Source organism: Chiloscyllium plagiosum, chromosome 2 (genome assembly GCF_004010195.1).
Source record: "Chiloscyllium plagiosum isolate BGI_BamShark_2017 chromosome 2, ASM401019v2, whole genome shotgun sequence".
NCBI classification, from domain to species: Eukaryota; Metazoa; Chordata; class Chondrichthyes; order Orectolobiformes; family Hemiscylliidae; genus Chiloscyllium; species Chiloscyllium plagiosum.
This window is the reverse complement of record NC_057711.1, coordinates 82,665,209-82,686,120: the sequence shown is the minus strand read 5'-3', so window position 1 is coordinate 82,686,120 and position 20,912 is coordinate 82,665,209. Positions and strand designations below refer to the sequence as shown.

Sequence of the window (20,912 nt, the reverse complement as noted above, 5' to 3'; positions counted from 1 at the left end):
GCCATCCTTCTGACATTTTGTTTTGAAATTGTTTTCCAAATTCAATGCACTATCCAACGATGACTGTCTCTCTATCTCTGACACCCTTGACTCTTTTCATTCTCATTAACCTTCCCCACTCTCTTTAACTCCTTCTATTGTTGCTAACCCTCTTTTCACACTCACTGCCTCACTTCCCACCCTCATTGTTTCACTCCACTGACTCCTAACTCCATCTGTTATCTTTGAGACTGTCCATACCCTCTGACTTCTCTGACTTTCTGTGAGCCTCTCTGTCTCTGTGCCTGTCCTTGCTGACTGACTCTCACCTCTGTCTTTGAATCCCTCTACTGTCTCTGAGTCTCCCAACACTATATAATCTTTCTGACACTCTTTACTCTTCAGACTCTCCGCACTCTCCATAATTCTCTCACTCTTCCCTTTCTTACTTCACATAGGTCCCTCTCTACACTGAGCTTCTCTGTGCTGTCTGATTCACTCCACTGTTTTGACTATCTGCAGCCTCCTTGACAACCTTCTTTCTCTGAGTCTCTCCAGTCCTCCTTTTCTTACTCTCTTTGCTCTCTGCATTCTTAGTGAATCTGTTCCTTCTGTCTGAATTTCTCCACTCTCTCTGAATCTCTCCATACTTGGGCTCACTCCAGACTCCCTCCCCTCTGTTTTACAGTCTGCATGTTCATTTACAATCGTTAACCTATCTGACTGTCTCCTCACCATCTAACTCTCTCCACCCAACACTGGCCATTGTCTCTGCCAATCTCTGACATTTTCCACTCTGACACGTCCTACTCTCTAAACTGCTCTGAACTTACACCTACTCTCTACCCATGTCTGGCTTTTTTCTCATGCACTGACTTTCTCCATACTCTCTGACCTTCACCACCCTCTCTACTCTACCTGACTCTCTCTTTGAACCTCTGTGATCGCACCTGCCTCTCTCTCCACTCTCTTCGAGTCTCTGCACTCTCTGACTCTCTCTTTATATTTTCTGACTATCTCTGCCTTCTCTGAGTCTCTCCAATTCTCACTGCCCTTTTTGAGTCTCTCTGGTATCTCTGAATCTCTCTGCTCCCCTTTTTTTTTCAGTCTCTCTCTCGCTCTCGCTCTCTCTCTCCCCTACGTCTTGGACTCTCTCCACTGTCTTTGACACTGTCTGACTCGTTTGCAAGTTTCTGATATTCTCCACCTTCTCTGCCTCTCTCCATTCTCTCAAACTGACCTGACACTTTCTGATTGTCTCCACTTGTCTGACACTTCCCACTCTCTCTCTCTCTCTCCATTCTCTCATACTCAATCTGCTCTCTCCAAGACCTTCTGCTCTCTCATATGAAGATATGAACATGCAAGTTCCAAGCAGGAGTAGGTCAATCAGATTCTTGAGCCTGCTCTGTCACTCAGCAGGTCTGGCAGCATCTGTGAAGAGAAATTGAATTACATTGGTTAAAATTCTGGATCTTCCTACTAAATAGAAATGCCATGTAAAAAGATACAGTGGTGTTGTAAGTGGCGAATTCTAAACTTTTCACTGTACTCATTTGAGTACACGTGACAATAAAACTAATTCAGTGGTATAAGAAAGGACTCATCGCCTGCTCAAAGGAATTAGGGTGGACAATGAATTTAAGTTTTGCACATGACATCCACCTTCTATAAAATACCTACATGTAGCAATAAAGCTAATTCAATTCAAACATTGTTTTATGGATTATGGATGTAAGTTTGCTTGCTGAGCTGGAAGGTTTGTTTTCAGATTTAGTCACTGTTCTAGGTAACATCATCAGTGAGCCTCCAGTGAAGCACTGGTGTTATATCCCACTTTCTATTTATGTGTTTAGGTTTCCTTGGGTCGGTGGTGTCATTTCCTATGTTGGTGATGTCATCTCCAGTTCTTTTTCTCACAAAAGAGGAGGAAAACAATAACAAACTGCCATTCCTACATGTCACAGTAAAGTGAGCAGTCAATAGAGAACTTCAAACCAGCGTCTACAGGAAATCAACACATAAGGACCAAATACTGAACTACAGAAGCAATCATCCCAACAGCCACAAATGAAGCTGCATTAGAACATTATTTCACACACTGCAGCACAGAGAAACTATGAAGAGCAGAGGAAAATCACCTATATAGCGTATTCAAAAAGAACAGGTACACAATGAACACAGTCCGCTGATTTCTCAGCAATAAACCCAAACGAGCAAACAAAACATGCCCAGAAACCTCAACCACTCTCCCCGACATCAATGACATCTCGGAAATGACTGCCAGACTACACAGACATCTTGGCATCATGGTAGCCCACAAGCCCACCAACACACTAAAACAGCAGCTAATGAACTTGAAAGACCCTATACAGACAACAAGCAAATCTAACGTCATTTACAAAATATCTTGCAAGAACTGTAACAAACACTACATTGAACAAACAGGCAGAAAACTCGCCACCAGGATACACGAACATCAACTAGCCACAAAAAGCCACTATCACTAGTATCTTACATACAGATGGGGAAGGACACCACTTTGACTGGGCCAACACATCCATCCTAGGACATGCCAAACAACGACATGCATGAGAATTCCTAAAGCATGGCATTCCAACCAGAACTCTATCAACAAACAATCTATTTAGACCCCATCTACCACTCAATGAGAATAAGAACAGAAAATGACATCACCAACACAGAAAATGACATCACCAACCCAAGGAAACCTAAACACATAAATAGAAAGTGGGATATAACACCAGCGCTTCACTGGAGGCTCACTGATGATGTTACCTAGCATGGTGATGAAAAGTCTGAAAACGAATCTTCCAACTCAGCGAGCAGACCTACATCCAGAATTTCAACTTGAGCTACAAATCTTCTCAAAACTCACTAACTAAAGATTGCTCAAGCTCTCCATTCCTCTGATTTTAACCTTTAGCAGATCCTTCTATTCATCTTTGTGTGCAATAAGAGGAAGAGTGCCCTACTCAGCACTAAAATATCTAAATCTGTTTCTTTAAAAGGAGCACACACAGAGTTATATAAACTGGCTCCCAGAGGTCAGTTTGCAGATTCATAGTGTTGTGACAGTACAGAAGGAGGCCATCTGGCCCATCATGTCTGCACCAGATTTTGCTCATACTGAGCAGACTGTATTTGCCTCAGAAAACAATCACAAAAGATCTTTTGAATCTCAATGGATAGTTAGAAGGGTATTCAGAAACTCATTGACAATGATTGTCATGGAAGTGTGGACATCTCTCCCTCTCTCACTAACAACAGGACAGGATAAGAATATGCAAGCTAATGGGTGAGGAAATTACATCAACTAAAAGACAAAATGAATGGTGTTTGCTTCAGACCTAGCCCATCCCAAAACCTAATATGAAAACATGATTTGATATTTATGGGATCCCAGCCATTTTAAGTTCTGATATGAGTAAAAGTCAGGCTGTGAACTACTACTTCTATGTGGAGACCACGAGAGTAATGACTTGACGCAGTCATTGCTTCTCAACAGAGAGACTGAGGAAGGACACCAGTTCTGCTGTACTGAACCAGGCTGTCAAGAGGAATACCTGCAGTGCATAAAAGCAAAACAAAGGAGCTTTGACTCACTCCCAGGACCTATTATGATCAGTTGATCTTTGAGAGCAAGTTCCAACTATTCAATCACAGAAACAGTCACAGTTGTTGAATTCCCACTTCACATTTTTAACACTTTCACATCAGTAAAGGAATCTACAAGCAAGAAATAGGCCTGCCCTCGATCTTAAAGACTGATCTTACTTTCACCTTTCCAAGTATTTTTTATTCTTGCCTACCTCAATCCTTGTATCTGTATTTTTAAGCTAATAACTGTATTATTTTTATTTGAATAACTACATAAGTAACTTTGCAAAAAAAACCTTTATCCAGTTTAAGCTTAAAGCTGCTGCTGGTTAAATTGAAACACTCAAAAACTAAAAGGGAACTGCAAACAGGCTAATGCTAATTTTTAATTCCCAATCTACTCTGAAGACATGTCTGGTGTGGCCTTGACAGTTGCAATGCGCCTATTCTGATGTATCTGTTGTGCTGTTGATGTCATTTGTTTGAATACTTGTTTTCAATTACACTTTTGCTGGGGCTTTGTTTTCTCACATTTTGCAGCCAATATCACATAGGATAGCAAAATTGAGAAAATTAATTAACATTACTAGATAGATGATTACTTTATTTACCCTATTTTGATTATTGTTTCTGAATACATTTCTTAAATTAATTATGCCTAGGTTTATTCTGATCTAACTTTCACTGTCCCCGACAGCACAGGATCAGACATTATTGCATATTGCTTACAGTTATTTCAGTCTAGCTTCCAGCATAATTCAACACACAACTCTTTTTTTTTAGTTCACCCAGGGATGTGTGCATCACTGACCAGACCAGCATTCATTGCCTATCCCTAGTCACCCTTGGGTGGTAAACTGCTTTCTTGAACTGCATGTGCTATACATAGACACACAATACCATTAGGGTGGGAGTTCACTAGCCTTCCCACTACCTGTTTGGTATCAACACCTTCCTGAAGAAGGGCCTGTGCCCGAAACATCGAATCTCCTGTTCCCTGTATGCTGCCTGACCTGCTGTGCTGTTCCAGCAATAAAGTTTCAACTTTGATCTCCAGCATCTGCAGACCTCACTTTCTCCATCAACACCTAACACTTCATCAAGCATGGACAATATTGCATGAAATCGAGTCTTACATAGTATTAGTTTGTATCCTACAGATAGATGGAAATAAATTAGATATGTACATTGCACTGAATCAGTCTTGTCTGTTGCACAAAACTTGTTCAAGCTCCAAGCCATCAGTGATGCCTTTTCCCAAAGTGTTATTTTTTGTGAAATCAGAGACCAGCAGGTAGCAATCACTCTCTGAATGTCCACATTCTTTAGCACTTGATTATCTTAGAAAGAAATTCATTAAAGCATTGCCAGAGTTTATCATTTTATTACATGTATTCATGCACTTCCAGCAGGGGTCACTGTGATCAACAGGCCACATTGATTCTCTTCTGCCTGCTATAGTGCTCCTTACACCATTTATAGTGCTCTGAGAGAGTTGATGTTTGACAAACGAATGACTCTAACTTAATCAATGTTACTGCTGAAAAGATTTCAGTGAAATAGATGCTTTCTTAAAATATGTCATTATTCATGTTTATTTCCTAACCTATGTGGGACCTTTTCAAAAGCCTTCTGAAAATTCAAATGCACCACACCTCCTGGTTCTCCTTTGTCTGTGTTACAAGTAACACCATGGATAAACTCCAAATACTTTGTCAAACGTAATTTCCCTTTCACAATTCAATGCTGACTCTGCCTACTTTTTCTAAATGTTCAGTTATCAAATCCTTAGGTTTTGTAGGCTGTAAATTGCTGGCTAATTTGCATATGGCAAGGTTCCATGGAATGCAAGAACTTGAAGAACCAGCAAACACTGTTTCCGCAGTAAAGGTTGACAGATTAATGTTGCCCTGGACGTCAGAAACTCCCTCCTCTTTTTAAAAACTAGCCACATTTCCCCCCTTTTTTTCACGACAGCTTAAAGATTATCTTTAAACTAATGTACTCATGCATATTACTAACTTTCTTGTGCAGGGTATTATTACCTCACAAATATAGATTATAATGAATTACTATTCCTGATAATACCTTACTTGTGTTAACTTATTTCTACATCACATTCATCATGAAGGCAATTTTCTTCAACGTATCCTGATCAGTATGATTTTGGTCTCAACTCCACTTTCTTCCCACTCCAATAACCTTTGACTCCCCTGTTAGTACCTTTGTCTTAAACATATTCAGTGAACCTGGCTCTGCAGCCCTCTGGGGAAGAGAATTCCATAGATTCATGAACCTCTGAAGAAAACACATTCTTCTCATCTCTGTCTCACAGATTCATTTTAATCTGTGAATCCTAATTCCAGTCTTCTATAAAAGCTCCATTGAAATAGGATTGAGGTTCATGTTTGATCTTAAGTCAGACCTGAAAATAAGCCAATTACAGTCATCTAAATGTCCAACCTACGCCATCTTTGGGAGTTTAAAATATCCTCTGTGAGTGGAGTGGTTTTAGCTGTTGATAAAATATCCAGCAAAGAAATTGGAGGACAGGGAAGGAGATTTATGAGGAAATTATGAATCAAGTCTTTTTCAATGAATTTGTCCGTTAAAATATTTTGATCAGCTTGCAAATGAAGAGTTCTCCAAAAGAAATGTACAAGACACTGTTTCTGCAGTAAAGGTTGTGGTCATGGTCTGTATTAACTCTTGGAAGTCTTTGAATAAAAACTGATGCTGATGGAATTTGTCGGCAATTTTAAATGTTAGTGAACAGCAATCTAAGCATGCATATGTGTCTAAAGGTGGCCAGGAAAGATTGATCAGCATCATCACGGCCAGCAGTTCACGTTTTCTGATATTCATACTACCTTATTCGACATCATTAAACTCACTGCTGTTGAGCTTACCATAGGCAGAAATAACCAGTCGCGTTCATAGACTCTTATAATACTTACATCAAATGACAGAGCTTTTTTTTCTAATTGGAAATAAATTTTTGTTTGAGATAAATTACTCTAAACTAATTTCTCATATTTTAAACTATCAACCTTGTGCTCTGAAACAAATCATATTAGCCAATTAAAACAAATATTATTGTATTAAGAGAAAAGAAAACACGATGATTTTCTCCTTCTTTAGCAATTCATCATAGATATTTTAGGAATGCAGAACTTTCAAATGGGCAGTTTCTAAGAACATGATTTTTCTAGCATGCCATCAATTACTAAGTAAGACAGATGTGCTTCTAATTTTGATTTGAAGAGGAATTTCCAACGGACAGCGATGTGATGATTCTCCTTGTGCATAGTTGACTTTCATTTTAGTTTCAAATGTTTGAACTTTAACTGTATGTCATTATGTTAGCATAATTCAAAGATTTCAGTTTGAATTTTACTTAATTCCAGATTCAAGTCACTTTCACACTAAGCGTTCCTTAATTCTAAATTATGCAAGACTCACCTATACATCTCAGACTACCTTTGTATCCTCCCTTTTGAAAAATATCCTACTTTCTTTTCTTAAATCGGAAGATTCTCAGTAAAATAGGAAGGCACTGACTGCAACAATTCACAAAGATTCTTGTTCAGCACAAGCTCCTCAAGGGTAATGATAGGTCAAGGCAACAATATTTCAAGAGGAATGAATCTGAGGCAGCTCTGAGTCACTCAAGTGACTGCACAGAGATTCTGCCTTAAGAAACAAAAAGTGGTGCCATCAGACTTTACCATACATTACTCAAATTTATCATCACTAAAATGACACAGCAAAGAAATTGAGGGTCATTTTTGGTATGAGGGAAAAGGGCATAAATAAGCAATTGCAGTTGGAATAGCATGTAGATTCTTCAGAGAATTAGTACACAGGCAAGGCAATTCACCCTATTTGTTGGGAAGTGAATATAGCTGCTTTTGTTATTGTTCATTAACGTCTTGACATTTATGCAAGATATTTGAAACTTTAATCTATGCAAGATTAGCAGATATACCACATTTCTCAAATGAGGATTGTTGAAACGTTCAAGAAACTGCACATGGTGCAAATATAAATTGTTAAGAGGTTATGTGCTGAGGCCTCAGCTGCAGAGTAATAGAATGCTCCACTGAAACTGTTAAACACATGCAAGGAGGATTGCATCTGATTTATTGTACCACAAAACAGAAACCACAGTCACTAGGAGCATTCTTCCATATGCAAGATGTGATTTGTATATCAAGTCAAGATCAAATCAGGTTCAAATATAAAACCTGCACCCAAGAAAACAACAAAACTTATTGTCTAACTTTACAGCAGAAAGACGTCAACCTGGGTGACGTAGCAGAAAACTGCTAATATCCTTGAAATCACTTGTCAGACATCAGCAGCAGAGAAAAGTAGGAAAAAAAGAGATTTTCCAATTATTTAACTTTCACAGGTGCCTCAAGGTATGGCCAACTACAGAACAGCCAAGCCTGCAATTCCCAGCTGTGTTTAACACATTGATGGCGTTATGGGCAAGATTCTTTAAGTCCCATTTGTGTTGGATGTTGATGTGGGCTGGAAAGAAAGTATGAATCATCAATTTGGCATGCCAATATGCTGGATCCATTTCCCTCTGTCTTGAGCAATTTACAGGAGTCCAAATGGAAATCTGCAAGACTGCCCAGCCACATGTGGCAGATAGTCAATTAACAACAATTAACATCTGGATAATAAGGACTCCTATGTAAGGCTTCTACTTATTGACTACAGCTTCACCTTCAACACTATAACCCTCACCAACTAATCTCCAAACTCCAAGACATAGGTCTCTGCTCTGCCCTCTGCAACTGGATCCTCGAATTCCTGACACACAGACTGCAATCTGTAAAGATAGGCAACAGCACCTTCTCCATGACAATCTTCAACAGCAGCTCCCTGCAAGGATGCATGTTCAGCCCCTTAATATACTCCTTGTATACTCATGACTACGTGACCAAATTTCGTCCGAGCTCCATGTACAAGTTTGCTGACGACATCACCATTGTAGGCCAGGTATCAAACAATGTCAAGACAGAATACAGGAAAGAGATACTGTTTGGTGACATGGAAAGATAATAATCTCTTCCTCAATGTCAGCAAAACTGAACAGCTGATCATCAGCTTCAGGAAGCAAGGAGCAGGACACGCCCTTATCCATATCAATAGAGCTGAGGTGGATATGGTCGAGAACATCAAGTTGCTAAGTGTGACAATCGTCAACAATCTGATCTGGACCACCAACATTGATGAGACTTTCAAGAAGGCACAAAACGCCTCTTCTTCCTCAGTGAGCTAAGGAAATTTGGCATGTCCATAAGGACCCACACCACCTTTTACAGATGTACCATAAAGAGCAATCTGGATGCATCACGGCTTGGATTGACAATTGCTCTGCCCAGGACTTTAAGAAAATACAGAAAGTTGCAAACACAGCCAGACCATCAAGCATGCCAACCTTCTGCATGTTGAATCCAACTACACTTCTCGATGCCTCGGAGTGACAACCAACATCATCAAAGTCCCCTGTCATCCCAGTTATAATCGCTTCCAACTTCTTCAGTCAGGCAGAATGTACAAAACCTTAACCACAATTAACCAACAGATTCCAGATCAGCTTCTTCCCCGCTGTTATTAGACTACCGATTGGACCTCTCAAACTTCAAATCTAATGTTGATCTTGTTTTTTGTGTACCTCCTTTGCAGCTGTAATTTTATATTCCTTGCTCTGTTCAATCACGCCAGGGTCTGTGTATTTTATGATCTGCTTATACCAAACACTGTACTTAGGTACATATGACAGTAAAAATCAAATCAAATTAAAAACATTATAAGGCCTATCCTGAGACGCCATCCGGAATTTTTCAGTTTGCTTGCTGACCCTGCTAAAGCATAAGAGGCTAGGTCAGCTGCCCGAGTGTGGTCTACCAACAGACCAGAGGACAATGCAGGCTTTGAGCCCTGTCCACCAGCCTAGCCACAGCAGCAGTCAGTTACTGTGGAGAAGGCCCCTCAGGACCTCTCCACCATTCACTAAGATCATGGTCCAAACTTCACTTTGCTTGCTAGCCACCGAGTCTTGACTAAGGAATAAGTCAAAAATCTGTTTAAGTCAGCCTTGAATATACTTAATAACCCACCCTCCAGGGCTCTCTGAGGTAGAGAAATCGAAAATTACCTACCTGTGAGAAAAGAACTTCATCCTCATCTACGTCTCAAAGGATAACCCCTTACTTTACAACTGAGCTCCTTAATTGTTGATTCCCCTCAGAGAGGAAGCATCGTCTCAGTATTTACCAAAACAAGCTCTCCCACAAGCTTATATAGTTTAAAAAGATTATCTCTTACTTTTCTTTGGATATTCAGGAAATCATTACTAGGTGGCTAGTGGGAAATGTAGATTGCCTTTATATGGCCATTATCCATCCCATGAAAGTGGTCAAGCCAGCAAAGACATAATTATCTTAACAATGTGTGCATGCCAATGGAACTAAGAACCATTGAATTGGTAATCTTGGTCTGCCAAGAGATGTTGAAGATATGACTGAGACACCAAAGGTGGAAACGCAAGTGTAAGAAAACCTGTAAATGAGATATGAAGATGGTAGACATTGACACTGATGGATAGGAGACAGCCATTCACAGCAATGATGTCTAGAGGCAGTGATAAGGGGGTTTGGGGGGGCATTGGATAAAACAAACAGTAATGAATAGCTCAGCTGACTGTGAAGAAAATGCCTGTTGGCTGGAAAACTGGCCAACTTCCCTCATGTGTTCTCTGGAAGAGGGCCATTGTATTAAGTCATAATCTGGCACTTACCTGTGTAGAGTCAAAAGGTGCTACAGCAAGGAGACAGGCCCTTTGGCTGAAACTGGTCCATGCTGACCAAAATGTCTATCCAAGCTAACTCCATTTCCCTGCACTTGGCCCATAATCTTCTCAACCTTTCCCATCCAAATGCCTTTTAAATGTTGTTAATGTACCTACCTCAACCACTTCCACCAGCATCTCATATGTACCACCCTCTGTGTAAAAAAGTTGCCCCTCAGATTTCCTTTTATCCTTTTCCCTCTAACCTTACATTGATGCCCTCTTGTCCTTGATTCCCCAACCCTGGGAAAAGTACTGAGTGCATACACCCTATCCATGCCCCTCATGATCTTACACGCTTCTATAAGATCCCCCTCAGTCTCCTATGCTCTAAAAAGTCATAGTTTGTCCAACCTCTCCCTATAACTCAGACCCTCGAGTCCTAGCAACATCCTTGTAAACTTCCTCTGCACTCTTTTCAATTTAATAACATCCTTCCTGTAGCAAAGTGACAAAACTGAACACAATACTCACCAACATCCTGTACAACTGTAATATAACTTTCCAACTTTTATACTCTATACCCTGACTGATGAAGGCCAGTGTGCCAAAAGTCTACATCATTGCTCTGTCTACCTGTGACTCTACTTTCAAAGAACTGTGCACCTGAACTCCAAGGTCCCTCTGTTCTATTACATTCCTTAAGGCCCTACCATTCACCATGAAACTCCTACCTTGATTTGACTTTCCAAAGTGCATGACCTCACACTTATCTGTATTCAACTCCATTTGCCAAATCTCAGCCCACTTCCCCAGCTGATCAAGGTCCTGCTGCAATTTCTGATAACAATCCTCACTGTCCATGATATCACCTATTTTTGTGTCATCTGCAAACTTACTAATCATGCCTTGTACATTCCCATTCAAATCATTGATATAGATAACAAACAGTAATAGGCCCAGCACTGACCCCTGAGGCAATCCGCTAGTCACAGGCCTCCAGTCCAACAAACATCCTTCCATTGTTACTCGCTGATTCCTACCATCAAGCCAATTTTGTATCTAATTTGCCAGCTCCCTCTAGATTCCATGTAATCTAATCTTCCAGAGCAGCCTACCATGTGGAATCTAATCAAAGGCCTTACTGAAATCTATATGGACTACGTCTATAGCCTTGCCCTCTTCAACCTTCCTGGTCACTTCATCAAAGAACCATAACAAATTTGTGAGGCATGATCTCCCATGCACAAAGCCATGCTGACTATTCCTAAACAAACCCTATCTTTCCAAATGCACGTATATCTTATCTCAGAATCTTCTCAAGTAACTTACCTACCATAGATGTTAAGCTTACTGGTCTTTTGTTCCCAATTCTTTTCTTTGTAGCCGTTCTTTTTTTTAAAATATTTTTATTGAAAAATTTTTCTATACAAAATTAGAAAGTTACAAAAACATGAAAATATAGCATCATAACATCAAAAACAATAATAAACAATGAACCAACTACTATACTACTCTACAAAAAAATCAAACTACACTTACTACAAATCAATAAATAAATAATGCCGCTCAGCGCAACAGGGCCATAGCTCTCAATCTTCAAGAGCATCAATTATTAAACCCGCATTTGTTTGAAATTCTTCCTCTCATGACATTAGGTTTATCAGACCAAGCCATCATGGCTAGATAAAAGCCCAAATCAAAATGGCAGACGGATCTGCTTCCAAGTAATTCAAAAAGGGCTGCCACGTCTTGTAAAAGTTGTCCGTTTTCTGGTGCACCATATTTGTAAGGAAGTCTGAAGGAATGTGGTCCATAATTAACTCGCGCCACCCCGACAGACCCGATGTTGGAGTTGGGGGGTTTCTCAGACACTCAGCACATCAGAATGCTCTTCCTCACACAAAAAGTGAGAATGTTAAAAAGCTTTTTTCCCATGTAAATCTAAGACAGGTAACTTCAGCAGACTCAGGAACAAAGAGACCGGGTCCATCTTGACTTCGGTCCCCAAGACCCTCTCTGTTACTCCTGCCACAGCACTCCAACACGCATGGAGCAAGTGGCAGGACAATGAATGAGGGTACCCATATTTATTTTACACTTGGGGAACATTGAAGATGCTCCCTGCTTAAATTTTGCTAATATTTCCTTGCTTAAGACACTCTGGGGCCAGATGAGCATGATGAAGAATCTTTAACTGCATAGCATGGGTCCTATTACATATCAAAATCCTCTTCGCATTCACACAAATGTCCTCCCATGTTTCTGAAATGATCTCAACTCCTAACTCTCTCTCCCAGACCTCACATAGACACTCGATATCTCCCGAGGAACCTCCCCCCAACAAATGATAGAGAGTACTCACTGAAAGAGTGCTCTTAGCCTGATGCACCCTCTTTTCCGTATCAGATCTGTAACACTCAGTCAAAAGTGTGGTCTCCTCTCAGATAAAATCTCTAATCTGAAAGAAATGGAAGGATCCCTACTCAACAATCCATATTTCCAAGTTATTTGATCAAACACTTCACCCTCAAACAGATCACCCAAACAAGAGACTCCCCTATCCGCTCAAAGTTTAAACGTGGGGTCCATTCTCCCTGGCCGGAAACCCGGCATGCCAATTATGGGAGTAAGAAAAGATGTTTTAGACATATTACACTCCATCTGTCTCATTGCTCTGCATGCTTTGTCAGTGTTAGTAACTAATGGATTACAGCAATGTTCCGCAACTATCATCATTTTGTCTTTTAACAATAGGTTGATAAGAGGACACTTAGTCTGGGAGTCCTCAATGTCCAACTATGTCAACACCAAGTCCCCCCAGGCCCAGTCACTTACAAAAGATAGGAGGGAGCTCAGTTGATATCGTCTAATATCCAGGAGGTCCATTCCCCCCAGTCCCTGGGTCAATTGCAGTTTTGCAAGCTTAACAAAGGGTCACTTATAGCGCCAAATAAAAGAACTAAACCAACTACTCAATTTCCAAAATGTTTGCCTAGGAAAGAGCAAAGGGAGCATCCACAAAGGGTGCAATCAGCTAGGAAGAACATTCATTTTGATAAGAGTGACTTGACCCAACCATGATATTGAAAGGGCCCCTCCCCCCATCTCTGAAGGTCTTGTTTAATCTTGTCAAACAAATGAACAAAAGTAGCCTTGAATAACTGATCAAAGCTCGGGGTAACAGAGAGGCCCAAGAAAAGAAAACCTCCCTGTGCCCATTTAAAGGGGAACCCACCTTCCACGGCAGGTATTCCTTTAAGACCCCCCCGCTTAGGCATTGCCTCTGACCTTGAAAAATTGAACTTGTAACCTGAGAAAGAACCAAATGAATTAATATACTGTATCAAACAGGGCACCGAGAAAAAATAAGAACGTCTTTCACATATAATGTAATCTTATGCACCTTCTACCCCACCTTTGGGGCAGCTATAATAGGTTCCCTACAAATGGCCGCCACCAACGGCTCAATCACCAAAGTGAAAAGCAAAGTTGAAAGTGGACACCCTTACCGACTGCCCCTACCAATGTTAAAATTGTCAGATCTTATACCATTGGTGAGAACCGCCACCAGTGGATCATTGTTAAGGACCCTTACCCATCTAGTAAATACTCTGGCCAAACCGCTCCAGAGTATAAAAGAGATACAGCTATTCTACCCAATCAAATGACTTCTCCACGTCCAAAGAGACCACCAATCCTTGAACCGATCGTTGCTGATACACTTGTATCATGTTAAGCAGTTTCCTAATATTATTAGTGGATCTGTGAACCTTTTTAAAGCCCATCTGATCTTCTTTAACAATAGAGGGCAACACCCCTTCCAACCTCAATGCCAAGGTCTTAGATTTTAAAATCAGAATTTAAGAGTGAGATAGGTCTATAAGAAGCACAGTCCTCCGAGGCCTTCCCTTTCTCGAGGATAAGAGAGATATTAGCCTCTCTCAAGGATAGTGGGAGGCAATCACAAGTATATGAATAGTTATACATGTCTAGCATTGGCCCTGACAGTATGTTTACAAATTCTTTATAAAACTCACTGGGAAGACTAACAGGACTGGACGCCTTACCACTTTGAAGTTGCCTCACTGCTTTCTGTATCTCTTGGGCTGTTAAAGGAGCACTAAGGAGAGACGCCTGCTCAGCAGACACACCAGGAAGATCCAGGTTCCTAAAAAAAGACTCCATTTTATCCTGTCAATCCTCACAACATTCAGACGGATACAGTTCAGAATAGAACCTCCGAAAGGCCACATTGATCTTCTTAGCATTACAAGTAAGAGTCCCATTCCCTTCTCTTTTAGAAGCAATGTAAGTTCCTTCCTGGCTGTGTGCATAAGCATGGAGGTTAAAACAGATCGAAGGGCTGTGATCCGCTGCAGCTTAGTCACTGATGGTCTACTGTAATATGCCGTCTCGGCTGCCTTTAATCATGCCTCGAGCAGACGCTGCTGCTCTCCCTTCCATCGCTTTTAATTAGCCGAGTATGTGATAATTATCCCTCTAGCATAGGCCTTAGCAGTCTCCCAAAGAATGGATGGATTACTAGCTGTTCCTGAGATGGTGGCCAAAATTGCTTCAAATTCCTTAGAGAAGTACTCGGCGAACTTGCTGTCCATGAGCATGAAGGGATCCATTGGCCAGTACCGTGAGCTCATTGCAGTATCCTTAATCTCAACCACTAAATATACTGCTGCGAGATCAGAGATGGCAATATTCCCAATTGAGCAAGATATCACTGAATCTAGAAGAGCTGCGGGAGTTAGGAAAAATCAATCCTCAATGGTGCTTACCAACTGTTTAAATTGTGGAGAAAGCTTTGGGGGGCCTTTGGGCATTCTATCCAGCACAGGATCCATAAGGCAATTAAAGTACCCCCTATAATAATATGCCATGACTCAAAGGCCATCAGCTTAGATAGTGCATCAGTCAGAAATTTAAGTGGTTGAGCCGGAGGACAATAGACATTCAAAATACCATATTCCTCACCATATATTAGGGCCGTAAGCATATCAAACCGACCATATTCATCTTTAACACAATCTACTAATTTAAATGGAAGATTCTTCCAGACAAGTATGGCCACTCTCCTGCTCTTCGTGTTAAAGGACAAGAAAAACACCTGATTAAACACGCCCTGCTATAACTTCAAGTGTTCTTTGTCATTAAGGTGAGTCTCCTGCAACCAGGGCAACATCCACCCTCTCCTTTTAACTGGCAAATGGATCCCTCTAATATTCCAGGTGCACCATTTCAGAACACTGCTAGCCGTGATCCTTTACAACCACCTTTGACCTGTCGAGAGGAAGAATTTGACTTACAGTATGCTGAGCATATACAAAAGCAGACTCATGGAGTATATTTACGAAAAAACAAAAAACAAAACTAACTACAAAACACAAAAGGCACTTAATAGGGGACTCTACCCCCTGCCCATAGAAGGCGCTTACACCTCCCACACACACGTCCATTCCCCTATCCAGCTTGAGCTGCACCCCAGACCCAAGCAATGAAAGGAAATAGACAAAATAATGAGCACTCTGCCCACCCCCAACTATATACCAACACCAATCCTAATCGGAGAATAAAAACACACCAACAGCAGCTTCTTTAAGAAAAGGGGAAAATTACAAGAAACATAACAAGAGGAATAAAAAACAAGCATTATTGTCCATGCCTACAAATCCATCCAAATTATTTTAAAGTGTCCAAGAAATTTTTAATTTGTACCAAGGAGTCAAATGACTGCGCTGTCTTCTCGTGAATAATACAAAGCACCGTTGGATATCTCATTGAATATTGAATACAAGGCCCATTAATTTTCTCTTGACCTCATCAAATGATTTCAAACAATCACCGCCTCAGAAAAGCTCTGGAAAGACATTATCTTATTTCCCAAATATGTCAGGGCCTGTGGATCTTTCCCCATCCTTCTAGAAGATTCTAGGACTCTCTGTTTGTCCCTGTCGCTTTGAAATCATGCCAGGACTGGGCGGGTGCGCCAATCCAGACCAGATCTGTGCACCGCAACCTGGTGAACTCTGTTAACCTTCACCCGGTCTGCCTTGGCATCCCAGCCAAGAAACTGTGGCATCCAGTCTTCAAAAAAGCCTTCCACTCCCTCCGGCAGCCCAACGATCTGGATATTTTCCCTCCACCTTGATTTTCCAGATCATCAACCTGTTCAGTCAAGGCCTGCTCCTGGTTTTCAAGGCCTGGGTCTGCCCACTGAGGACTCGACCTTGGTATCCGATGCTGCAGTCCGCTGCTCAACCTCTTCAACTCAATTCCCAAGCCCTTCCAACTCCTTCTATCTTCCCCAAGTTTCCAAGTCTTCATGTCTTTCCCCACAGTAAAGACAGAGGAGATATATTCATTGCGGATCTCGCCTATTTCCTGTGGTTCTATACATACATGTCCACTTTAGTGCTTGAGGTGTCCTATTCTCTCTCTAGTAATTCATTTTCCTTTAATATACTTAAAGAACCTCTTTGGATTCACCGTGGTGTAATGGTGGGTCTTCCCTGGAATCAAGGATCTTGGAGGCTATAAACCTACCAGCAGAAAGCTGCCAGCCAATAAAAACCAGCAGCTCCCCATTGCCAAACAAATTATACCCTTGCTCCCACGAACTACCCAGCTCCCCCATCAGTCTCCCATTGCTGAATCCTACTCTTGGTCCCAGGGGCAGGACTACCTATCTTTTGCTAAAATTGAAGCTTTTACCTCTATTTTGCCGATTATTTTGGTATTTTCTGTTTTTCTTTTAGAATTTCAGTATCCACAGTGATTTGCTTTATAAGAATATGTTTTTTTTCTGCAATGTGCTCAAGAAAACAACAGAATTTGTCCAGCATGTAAGAATTAACACATTTGAAATGAAACTGAAAGTCTAAAGAGCTCATTGACATCTTTTCAGACAAATCATTTAGAACTCAATTCATTGAAATGGTGCTAGAGACATTTTTATGTGAATGTTACAATAAACACAACAATGTATCTTTTGTGCCAGTAAAATGATTGTTCCATTTTTTTAAACCCACTGTGGAGGCTGGATTTTTTGTAATGGCATTGAAAGCAAAACACTGAACAAGGATGAACATTGACCATGGCAAGAAAACAGGAAACAAACAGTAAGCATAAATGTGTCTTTTTCTGGTTGGCAAGATGTAATGAGTGGTATGCAACAGGTTATGATACTGGAGCTTCAATCTTTTACAATTTATATAAATAATTTGAATGAAGGAACCAAAGAAAAAGTTGCTAAATTTGCTGACAACACAAAGATAGGAAAGTAAGTTGTGAAGACAACACAAGGAAGCTTCAAAGATATAGGTTAAGTGAGTAGTAAAATATCTGGTAAGTGAATATTGAGGGAAACTGTGAAATCATTCATTTTAGCAGAAAAAAATAAAAGATACCATATCATCTAAATGGTAAGATTGCAGATTTGTCAATTATGTCCCCAGTACTAATCCTTATGACACCCTACTAGTTACAGGTTGCCATTCTATAAATGTTCTCTTTATCCGAACTCCCTATCTTCCATTAGTTAGCCAATCTTTTCTCCATTCTAAGAAAGTATCCCTAACACCATTGGCTTTTATCTTATTATGGAGCTTAATGTTTGATATTTCATTGAATGACTTTTGGAAATCCAAATATTTTACATCTATTGACTCTCTTTTATCTGCCCTGCTTGCTCCCCCCAAAAGAACTAGTGAATTTGTCAGGCATGATTTTCCCTTCACGAAGCCATGCCAACTCTATTTCATTTTATTATGTGCTTCTAAGTGCTCGGTTGTTACATCCTTTACAATAGAATTACATTTTCCCAATGCTAGATTGAAAGCTAGTGGGCCTGTAATTACTTGTTCTTTTGTCCCTTTTTCTTTCCTTCCCTTATTGCATAAGACTGTTAATTGGCAGTTTCCCAAACCTTTTGGGACTTTTCCAAAATCTAAGGATTCCTTCCAGATTGTCTTGCAGAGAGGTAACATGATGGCCCTGAGTGTTTGGCAAGTGCCAGGAGCCAATGTCTGTTCACAAAAGGTGCATATGGCTAATCCCTGTCCATCATGCCCTTCAATGGAATTTGGTTGCATGCAAATTGGAGGTAGTGAGGACTGCAGATGCTGGAGATCAGAGCTGAAAATGTGTTGCTGGAAAAGTGCAGCAGGTCAGGTAGCATCCAAGGAGCAGGAGAATCGACGTTTCGGGCATGAGCCCTTCTTCAGGAATAAGGGGGGGGGGGGCATTATGAAGGGCTCATGCCCAAAACATCGATTTTCCTGCTCCTTGGATGCTGCCTGACCTGCTGCGCTTTTCCAGCAACACATTTTCAGCTGCAACTTGGAGGTCCTTTGAAGCAAGCTCAACTCACCATGTACCCAGTCTAGCTTCCATGTCTCATTTTCTCAACATCTCCAAATCTACCATAAATCTCATCATAGCCCATACTGCTCAGACCCCTAAAAGAGTAAGTCTGTGATTTTATAACCTGGTAAATAGTGTTGAAAATATTCTTCAAGATATCTGGCTCAACAGAACCTGACTACCTATGGTGTATATAACGCTAAACATATATAATAAACTATAAATGGTATCTGTTGCTGTCAATAAACTATACATTGTTTAAGATAAGAGCCTCTTCACATTTGACTGTAAAGTGGTTTCCTCAACTACATTAGACCATGCACGTCCTGTAGATTCCTGCAGAAAAGAGGATGGTGGCTGCAAATCTACTATCTCATGGAGCATGATGAACAGTGACAAGAATTCATCTTACAAAATTTGGCAAATGGTGTAGACGTGTACATGCTGGCAGTGCTAAAAGTCTGACCATTTATTTGGACAGAAATTTAAAATGGCTGACCTTGCGGACAGTCAGCAGCTGGAAGAGCTGAATAACTGAAAACCTAACAAAAACGAACCTCAGGGCAATAATTCACAGTGGAAAAGCTACAGAAATTTTAAAAAGCAATCAGACCTGATAAGAAAGTTCAGCATTAATCACATCAAAGTAGTTGTAATGAAGTCACATGCCGATGATCTGTGGGAACAGTCCCACACATTGAGGTTTAGCTAGAGCAAATAGATATCAGAGGCTCTGTTAGCAAGATTTAAATCATAAAGGGGAAAACAGGGATCCAAGATGCAGCGATCTAAGAAGATCACTTTGCAGAGCTCCACACCGCACCGCCCTAACCCACCCTACCCAGAAAAAGTCACAGAGTCCTAGAAAGTTCTAAAAAGCCACTTACCTGAATTCTTGCCATCCAGGGATGCCTAAGAAGGGAACAGGCTCGCCCAAGACCGGGAACATAGCCCAAGTAAAGAATCCTCAGACTTGAGTTCTTACCATGCCCTGGTATCAGAGCTGGTGAAATTTCAGGAGATGCTAGGTAAACAAATTGAAGAAAAGCTGGCCCCGATCTCTGTTATGCTGCAAAAGCATGAGCTGCAGCTGGGAGACCTCAGGAAAAGTTCAATGAGGTTGAACGCAGGGTCACAGTGGTAGAAGCTGGGACTGATTCCTCTAAATATAGGATCCAGGCCCTGGAGATGCAGGTCCATAATGTGCTTGACCAGATCGATGATCTTGAGAACAGGGGCAGGAAGAAAAATATTCGGATTGCTGGTCTGCCGCAGGGGAAAGAAGGTGAGTGACCAGTGGAATATATTGACGATTGGCTGCTGAAATTCCTTAACTTGGAGGCTGGAATGGCAAGTCCGAAGATTGAGAGAGCTCACCGAGTCTGGACCAGCGTCCTTGCCCTGTCCTGGTGTGGTTCCATTATTATAGAGACAAGCAGAGAATTGTGGAAGCTTCCAGAATCCAGGGGGAGGATCCAAAGGTCTTGGTTTACGAGGCCTCTAAGATCATGTTTATCCAGGACTTCTCAGCGGCGGTGATCTTGAAAAGAAAATCCTCTGATGGCATTAAGCAAAGACTGGGGGAGCTCAGAATCCAGTACTCTCTAAGGTACCCAGTAGGACTTCGGATAACCTTTAATGGATCCATACACTTCTTTGACTCATCAGAGAAGCAAGAGACATTGTGGACAAGTTAACTTAGTCCAAACGATTCAATATGTACAGATAGTAGTGTTGTTTGGATATGTGTTTTTTTCTTAAGGAAAGGAAGTTGTGTTGGGGTTTTCTGGGTTAAATTATGCTCGGGGAAGGATAGGGTATTTACTTTTAACTTCTGAATTAAGCTATACTAGAGAATGGGTGGGGTACTTACTTGCTTACTATTCATTCTTAACTTCTTTGTTCACTTTTTTTTTGTATTTCCCTTTTTTGATCATATGTGTTTGTGTTGCAGCTCTAGCTAAGAGGAGAGAAAATGGTTGGGATGGCTAGACACCTATTTACGGGCAGTATAAGCCCAGTTTAGGTATTTAAATGCCTCGATTTCTGTGTTGGCAATGGAGTGAGAAGTTGGCTTTTGGGGTGCATAGGTATCCCCTTTTGGTGACGGGTGAACTCCCCTATCCAA

The 20,912-nt window shown here is 40.9% G+C and overlaps 1 long non-coding RNA gene across 1 annotated transcript in view; it reads right to left on the bottom strand.

Moving 5' to 3' along the window:
* Positions 1 to 20,912, bottom strand: part of LOC122561317 — a 117,238-nt gene that overhangs the window by 58,927 nt on the left and 37,399 nt on the right. The window contains exon 2 of the long non-coding RNA XR_006314988.1: positions 12,774 to 12,869. This is a non-coding gene — a long non-coding RNA (uncharacterized LOC122561317). The remainder of the gene's footprint in view (positions 1 to 12,773; positions 12,870 to 20,912) is intronic.